This window comes from Protopterus annectens, chromosome 2.part0 (genome assembly GCF_019279795.1).
Source record: "Protopterus annectens isolate FY-2018-M chromosome 2.part0, PAN1.0, whole genome shotgun sequence".
Taxonomy (NCBI): domain Eukaryota; kingdom Metazoa; phylum Chordata; order Ceratodontiformes; family Protopteridae; genus Protopterus; species Protopterus annectens.
The window spans coordinates 1470409878-1470419814 of record NC_056728.1 but is presented as its reverse complement, the minus strand read 5'-3'; positions in this window follow the sequence as shown (position 1 = coordinate 1470419814).

Here is a 9937-nt window from a genome sequence, read left to right as displayed (position 1 = left end):
CTTTGGCTGAAAAGTGGTGTTCCTTTTACGGATATATATATATATATATATATATACTTGTGTGTGGTGTATGCATGATATATAGCTTTGTTATCTAGATATATGGGGAGACACAGAGATGTATATGTATATCTCTCTGTCTATATATATATATATATATATATATATATATATATATATATATATATATATATATATATATACACACATACATGTATATACAACTATAAATACATATATATATATATATATATATATATACACGTGTGTGTGTGTGTGTGTGTGTATACCTATATATATATATGGGTACCTATTACTTCACCGACAGGTCAAAAGAGCGACACTCACATGTTACTCATCATCGACACTTCATAACATCGACGTTTCAGGTAAGCGATCTTCCCCCTCACAGGACCCATGGTAGCACTCGTTTATCTGTTATAACGCGTACGATTTACGTCATTATTCAAAATTTACCCTGATAGCGTTGTCCTTACCTTCTTAATAGTGAAACGAGTGGTACCATGGGTCCTGTGAAGGGGAAGATCGCTTACCTGGAAACGTCGATGTTATGAAGTGTCGATGATGTGGAGTCGAACATGTGAGTGTCACTCTTTTCACTTGTCAGTCAAGTAATAGGTACCCATATATATATATATATATATATATATATATATATATATATATATATATATATATATATATATATATATATATATATATATATATATATATATATATATATATATAAATATATATATTTTATTTTTTTTTTTAGAGAGAGCGAGACATAGTAACATAGTTTATATATATTTGAAACATTATTGGGTGAAGAGCAACATATGCCCACCATGCTTAACTATTTGTATGAGCATGCCCAGTGGGAGTTTTGGTTACTTAAAAGTAACTCCAGCCTACACCTAGCTGTACTCCAGTCTGGGATTCTGTGTGTTACACAATATCACATCAAAACCTGTTTCTGCACTGCTGCCCTTCCTTCACACTGGCTAAGATGTTCTACAGTCATCTTATGTAATTAATATATGAAACAAGTTACTAATGGTACAGGACACGCAGAATGTCAGTCTGTAAAACAAAACTTATTAATACCTCACAAATAGAAAGAAGTGAATACTTTTAGATTAAAACCACAAACACCATCACAAAAGGTAATTGCCTTAGTCCTTTGGGCCACAGAGGCTGCTTTACAGAGAAAGGTCATTCATGACACAATCACTGGAATAAATATGTATATTTTTCTTCCTCGGTTACCTAAAATAAACAATGTAAGATCAATTTCTATATTACTGTCCTGAGACTGAGTGAAATGCTCACATACCATGGATGACTTACTGCTACAGCAGTTAGAAGGGAACACTGCTATGTTGGGGTAGGAGGAACACAAACACATGTTCAGCTGGGATGCACAATTGTCTGAATATCATTTAAACCCACTGTCTAACATCTCCCTTCAATGATGGACCAGCAATCTGTTGCAGTAGGACTGCATGAGTCCTACTGAATAGGAATGGAAACATTAGTGCAATGGCTATGTGTAGTCCCATGTGGATGCCATTTCTATCCAACTAGCCCACTATAGTTACTTCCATAATATACTAGGCCCATACATGCAATGACATATAATAATCCTTTTGAGTACTGAGTAGGTCACAGACGTACCTTGAAAATGCAGCAGTTGACCCATCTTTAGTTCAGGGCTGACTGTATCTGATGCAAGTAGTACACAGCCAATGCATGGAAAGGTACAAGATTTGTGAGTTGCCTGACATCAATTTTATGTTGTGTATGTGAGTAGGTGTAAGGTGTCAGCCCCTAGGTCCTTAGGTTGTCACTAAATGTGTTATGCATTGTCTCTTATTAAAAGCCAAGGCATACTGAGCATGCTTACAGCTGCCTGCAGGGACATTGGCAGGGGGTTCATCCTCCGAGTCCTCCTGTGACTGTGGCTGTCGCGACCTAGGCAATGGTGGTGGGCTGTGTATCCCTTCCTTTTGCTGATCCTGCTGCAGCTGTTTATGTAGGATCAAATTGTGTAGCATAGCACATACTGTGAATATCTCTGTACATGTGGCTGGAGTATACTGCAGGGCTCCACCAGATATACTGAGGTACAGGAACTGTGACTTCAGAAACCCAAACACATGCTCTATGATGTTCCAAGTTTGTGCATGTGCCTCATTATGCCTTTCTTCCATGAGCATGTGCACATTTCTGATGGGTGTCATCATCCATGGTTCAAGGACATAGCCTGCACCCCCCAGTAAATGGGCCTTTGGAATGTCCCACCCTAGCAAACATCTGGTGCAGCTGTGATTTGTGCCAGATATGGAAGCTGGAATAACTGCCAGGGTTGCCAGCACACACATTCAGGATAATCCCCTGAGCATTGCACATGATCTGGAATTTGATTGAGTGGTACCCTTTGTGGTTAACATAGATTCTACCCTTTTCAGCAGCTGGTGCCTTGATGTGTACATGTGTGCAGTCTATGGCACCCAGTACTTCAGGGTATTGTGCTACATGGTAGAAGTGTTGCATATTGCTGATCCTCTCCTCAGCAGTAATGGGAAAAAAATCTGTGCTCACTGGGATGTATGAGCATGACATCCAGGAGATGGTAGAGTATCCTAGATGCAGATGCCTGTGACAACCCCATCATGTCCCTAGTTAGTCTTTGAAATGTGCCTGCAGCTAGTATCCTAAGGGCTACACATAACTTACTTTCCACTGGGATGGGTTTCCCTCTGTTAACTCTGGCTCTGAGTTGAGGGTGGCAGAGCTCAGTGAAATCATGCAATATGTCCCTGTCCACACTGTAGCACTCTACAATCTCCAGCTCATGTAGCTCCTAGAAGGTTACCCTTGGCCTGAACATTCTTCTCCTCCTTGGCCTAGGCCTGTTCTCGGCAGCACTAGCAGCATTGACATCAGCATCTAGCACATACAGATGTACCAGACCTGCAGCAGCCCCTAGCATTATCCCAGTTAAAATGCCCAGTCTCTACTCCAATGGCCCAGAGTATTGTGGGAAAACAGAATGTAGGGTGTATGCATACTTTATACAGTTCTGCTTTAGGTTCACCATGTGGGAATGGCTAATTATCATGCAGTTCACTACCCTAAATATAAAATAACATTATTTAAAAGTCCTACTTGTGTGTGCACCATGGCACATAGCTTAGCTTATACATTTATTGCAGATATCTAGTTTTCATAGACAGATGCCTACATCATCACTGTCATGTGGGTATTCTGGCTGCATAAACACACTTAGCTATGTTGTGCACCACGCAAACACATGCGCTCAGCACAGAGAATTCAGATAATAAGAGGACACACTCCCCTGATGTCATTCACATCCTGTGGGAATATCAACAACATGTAGGAGCCTACATGAAGTGGATATGTGGACACAGTTGCTCCTTTTAGCAATTCAGGACATACGCCTCATTTGCATAGATATCCATGCTGACAGCCTAGCATCTACATGGTTCATATTCATGTGAGCTTGATGACAACACTTATGCACCATTGTAAGGACCTGACAAAGGTTCCTATAATATATTTATTCAAAATATATAAGGATTGTTTTTTTTTTCATTTCTGGTGAACATGTTTGCTCACTGGGGCACAAAGCGCAAACATGCCAAAATTATTAAAAAATATTATTAATTTTACATATTCCCTTTTCGGACATCTGTGATGTACCTTTTGCACATATGAGTATGTGTTCTAACATTTTCTGGGGAGTTATGTCCATAATTGTGGACTTTTACATCCCTTCTGTCTGTGTACACTCCTGTACATGGAAAAAATTTGCGTACAATCCTGTATGCGGCAAAATTCTGCATACACTACGGACACTGATATGTAGTCTCCATGGATGCCTTTCTGCTTGTTGGACTGCTACACTTGGGTCATTTTCATGAAATTCAACTGCTTATTAGGTAATTTGCATTCCACTGAACTTTTCCTTTTGGTGGGTGTTTGTGTGCCTCTAAACGATGCCTACTGAGTCTAACATTTTTCTCACTCATGTACGCATCGCAGCACAATGCTTGCACAGAAAAAATATCATGTAAGGTTTAATGAATTCCCCTATTTGTTTTTTTTCCTGTTTTGTACCGTATATATGCACACACACACACACACACACACACACACACACACACACACACACACACGCATGCACACACACACGCACACACACATATATATATATATATATATATATATATATATATATATATATATATAAATATACATATATATATATATATAAATATACATACACATATTATTTATTTATTTAACCTTTGTTTACCAGGAAAATCTGACTTGGCTGGGGAGAAATGCTCCAGACGCATGTCTTTCCGATGTGGGAGGAAACTGGAGTATCCAGAAGTCACCCACACAAATGCAGGGAGGACATGCAGACTCCTTATAAAAGGCACCCCAGCTGAGAACTGAACTGGAAAAACTCTTAATGGGAGATGACAACGCTACCACTGCACCACTGCATCTGTAATATATACGTATATGTACAAACACACACACACACACACACACACACACACACACACACACACACACACACACACACACACACGTGTACATGCGCATGTGTGTGCATATCTGGAAAGTACAGAAAAAAATAAATGTCTCCAGAATTTAAATTCCTCCATGTGAAATTATTGCTGCATTTCAATATTGAGATTGCAATATACAAAAAATATCAAAATTTGTTGTTTCTCCCTTTCTGAAACATTTCTAGCTATTAAGCCTTCTTGACTCAAACCTTGCGTGGATTTATATACTGTAAGATGTTATGATACTTTGTTGGCAAATTTATTTGTGTAATACTGGCCATCAGATGTAGAATTTTAGTCCACTAACAGGGTTGAAACCTGTCAGGAATTTTTCTTGGCAGTTAGGAAATAGTCTCAGTCAGGAGGATCTCTGTCATGAAATTCAGTTTTGGAGAGAGTACTACTCTGATATTTTGAGTGATTCTGAGTGCAAACATGCATTTCCGAAAATGTTTACTGTGCCGTTTGGATTTATTATTTTTATTTAAATTAGTTAAATAGAATAGGTTATTCTCTGTTTAGAGACTTTTGTCCAACTAATAATTACAAAGTCTGAAAACTCAACAGATAACTTATTATACTCCCATTATGTATTTCAATTCTGGAACACTATCCCAACATACCTAAAATGGATGCTGAAACATTTTGCTTTCAAGCTGTTACCTAAGGACATAGATGGACATACTCCTCACCTAGGAAGTTCCATTTTCCTTTGTCAGCTCATGTCCCCAATCCCTTTATAACCTCTATCCCTTTCTACACGATAAATCTTTCTAATAGGGCTCCTCAATTACCTTCCTATCATTCTGGCATTTCTGCTTTATCAGTCTCCTTTAAATATTTGCCACCATTTTCCTATAATTATACTCTGTGTCAGTATGCATCCTAATATTCTTACCCCGCTATCCTTAACTTGTCAGCCATATAATGACATTATCTCCCATCTTCAGCTTTAACTATTATCCATCTACAAGCTAATGTTTCATACCTCCTACTCAGTTTTAAATATTCCTAGCATCTATGCTATAATTTTATTTATTTATTTCATTTGTTTACAGGGAAATGTCTGACTGGGCCTGAGGCCTATTTTCAGCAGAGGACCGGGGAAAAAAGCTCCATACATACAAAAAGACAGCACTGAACAATACAGTTGAACAGATATTAATTAAATTAACAATGTACAAAGCAAAATCAGAAAAGTAATAAACTAAATATCAATAATTAACACATTTAACAAAATTGGCACAGTCTGAGATGAAATTAACAGCAACTTAATAGTGAGAACAGTGTGATACAGTTTGTGAAGAAAAAGCAATGCTATCTCCATAATAGTTATAAGACAAAGCAGTATGTATACATGTTTACATTGCTAAATGAAACAGAGTGTTGAACCAAGTTAGCCTTCAGCAGTTAATACCTGTAGCTGTGAGAATGAGCTCGTTTAGGGTTATGTAAAGGAATAGTGTGTTTCCTAGCCAGGAGTATGGCAGGAGCAGAGCCAGTGTTTTGCTAGATGTTCATTAATGAGGTTTTTGAACTCATGAATGCTGGAGTTTTTAGCTATAGGTTGGGAAAGGGCGTTCCAGAGTTTGGCAATTTTATAGCAGTAGAGGGCAGTGCCTTGTGTGTTTTGGGGGTTGAGTAATCTTTAACATTATTTTGTTTGAGCATCTTAGTGATCAAGGATTGCTGTTGGGTTGGATTATGTTAGTGAGTGCTGGGCAGTCATTTGGTTTGTGAATTATTTGTGGGCTATGGACAGTCCGTTTAATGCTAGAATGTTTGAGAGTTCTAACCATTTGAGTTGTGAGAGTACTGAGCAGTGGTGAGTTCTGTATGGGTGGCTTGTAACGAATTTGGCAATTTTGTTGTGGCATGATTCTAGATTATTCAAGTCTGATTTACAAATGTTTGTAAATACTTGGGAGCAATAGAGGAGGGTGGAATGTAACGGTGAGCAGGCAGTGGCTATAACCTTACTTATCCATGTCTTAATTCACATCTAATGTCCGATTGTCACATGTATGTTTCCATGTGTAAATGGGTTCAAATGTTGGCCTTGCCTTTGCTATCCTACTTTGACAGTATTTGGACTACACAATACTCATGGACCTCTTCCCTCAGTAAACATTTCTTCTCAAGCACATAGACTCTGTGGACTCAGGGACGAGAATTATCCATCTGGATGTCTATGATAATAAACATCTGAGGAACCCCATCTGCAAAGCTTTGGTATCTTACTGCTACAGTATTTGAAACACACAATATCCATGGACCTCTTCCCTCAATAAACATTTTGCATGCCCGTTGATGTCATGTATCAACAGACCACTTGCCAGGTAAATGCTCCCCTGTATGTCATATCAGTCCATATATGTATCTCATGCTGTCATGATGCTTACATGCCCAGTGAAGAGCCTTCTCGCATTTTCAAAACACAGACACAATAATCAGGTATGTACAGGATTACATTGTAGGGTATAGCTTATATGTGTTAAGAAATGCCACGTTTTACACATTATATTATATGTATCACAGATTAACATAAATTGCACATTATGTTTTCCAAAGCCACAGAATCCAGAAGGAGATGTCATGTATCAACAGATGAGATCATATCAGGAGAGTGTCCCCTATATATAATATTAGTGTCTTTCTTTTACTGCCTCAGTGCTCACATGTTCTAGCTACAGGGCTTCCTCATGCTGTCAGGCCACATACATGACAACCAGGTACATATAGGATTTATTTGCTTTAGAATGAAGAGAAGTACTTGGCATTTATCAAGCTATGTTACATTTATGTGTTAGTTCACTCTTGTGCTTCATGTTTTTCAGAGTCGCACACTCCAGTACAACACATCATGTATCAACAGACGACATGCCCGGTAAGTATTCCTATGTGTGTTATACAAGTCTAAATATATTTCCTGTGCTGCCTTGATGTTTATATGTCCTAAATCACAGGATCTTGTTTTGTTTGCAGGCCATGGACATGGTTACCATGTATGTATAGGATTGCATTGCTATGGAGTAGACAGATGTATATTCCCTTCAAAGTTTCTTAACATATGTCTTCTCATGTGGACATGTGTAATGTATATTCACAGTTCTCTCTCTCACTCTCTCTCTCTCTCTCTGTCTTTGCAACTCACCAACTCCTCTCTGTAATTGCCCACTTATCTTGACACAGGAAGTGATGTGGTACTTTGAAGCAGCACAATGAATGTCACACAGGACACTGAACATTAGTTTGCTTTATCCATCCCTAATTGCAACAGTCCTTTAACCCAAGATATTTCCTCCTAGAGGGTGGACAATGAACTCATCCAGTCTGATAATAGTGGAACATCTGCTATTGGTCAAGAAGAAGACCTTGTGAATTGGCCCCATATCTATCTGATAGTTGTGGTAAGATAGCACCATAGTGGACAGCAGAGGTGCATGGGACACCACTTGCCCAGGTGTTGGTGATGCAAGAATATGTCTCAGAATATGTACTCCTGCTGTTACAGGCATATAATCAGTCATAACAATGTCATGGCACAGAGTTGCTTGCACTTGCTCCTTAAAATGACTGTGTAACATGCCACATCCACGTGCTGCATAAAAGTCAAGAGTACAGGCATGGCAAGGTCATGGCAGCACTAACTGAAAATAGAGACAGTGTGGCATCATTTTCACATTATGTAATGCAGTTTTCCTCAGCTGTTCTTTTGCAGTGCCATTATGCCACCATGACATAGAGAGAGATACATTGTCTTGTGCACCATACCAATGGCACTTGGTCATCCATAGTGCCTGTGCTGCAAAATGCATGTAGAATTGTTCAGGGGTGCCATGCTCAGACCCAAACTGGCACATTATGTAGGACACCACGTGCCACTTCACAGATGTCATCTGTGTCCCACCCTACCATAGGCCTGACATTTCCTCCCATGGCAGGTTCAGCCATGACATTGGTCTGAGCCATCAGCATGGATATTCTCATGTACAACAGTGTTCATTGGCAGACATCCCAGTGTCTGTGCATTGAAGTGCCACCCTGTACCTGTCCCAATGATGCCTGCTATGTTTTGACACAAAATGGTGCACACATCAGTGGTCTTTGGCAAGCCTAATACCACAGGAAAACTATTCTTCTTTTAATTTTTTCAAAGCTTTTAACTGTAATTTTAAAGTTACATTCTTTTGTTCACTGGATTGCCTTCTCATGATAATCTGTCATGGCAATGTAAGATATATAGCATATTGAGGTGTACATGATTTTCTAACTAGCATGATTAACACTTATTATACAATTGCATTTTTCTACACATCATATGCAGAGATGTTGTCATTGTTAGTACGCGAGTCATTATACATAAACTTGTACCTATTGTTGGTCACAAGTAGTTCTGCAGGTATATATGTAACAGCAAGTTCCACAGATATACATGGAACAGCATACCTGTGTTTACCATGGCATTATTTTCTCTAGGTAACTGCCACTGATTAAACCACATCAACATAACATATGAATTCTGTAGTCTAACAGCATGTTTTGATTGTGTTTGACTAAATGTTTGTTTGTTCGACAAACACAGGGGTGTGATTTAATGTCGATGGTATGTATGGCTGAATAGTGGCTATGTCAGTGATGTGGAATGCTGATACAGGTAAGTGGGTTTGGGGGGTGGGAGCATGTGTGTGTGTGTGTGTGTGTGTGTGTGTGTGTGTGTGTGTGTGTGTGTGTGTGTGTGTGTGTGTGTGTGTGTGTGTGTGTGTGTGTGAATGCCTGTCTTGTGTAGTGATACTGTTACAGAAATATTTTTTTTCTAAAGTAAGCTACAAGAATAAGGGCAGGGTAAGGTATCATTTATTATAAGGTGGTGCAGGGCGCCGAGTTTGTAAGATGGAATATTCTCCTATTTATCCAGAAAAATTCCACTATTCGGGAAAGATTTCCTTACAAGCTGTGGATCCACTGTTGCTGCAGAAATTCTGTATGCATAGAGGGCATTCCTTGATCTTCTGTAGTTATCCTTTGTAGCTTTTTATATTGTTTTTATGTTCCCTATATGCCCTTTGAATATAAGAGATGGCCACACTATATCTATAATGGATATTATTTTCAACCTTACCAGTAGTCTGATTTTAAGAGCTCATGATACACACAAATGGAAGGCATTCATTTATTTTAAAAGTTGATTATTTAAATGTGATCATGCAAATAAATTCCAAAGATAGTCTTACAATTACTGTTGTCCTTTCTTGAGTTACTGAAATCTGGGAACTCTTTTATGAGTATGAAGTACTCCCGAAGTTATTACAGTTAGAAACAACCAA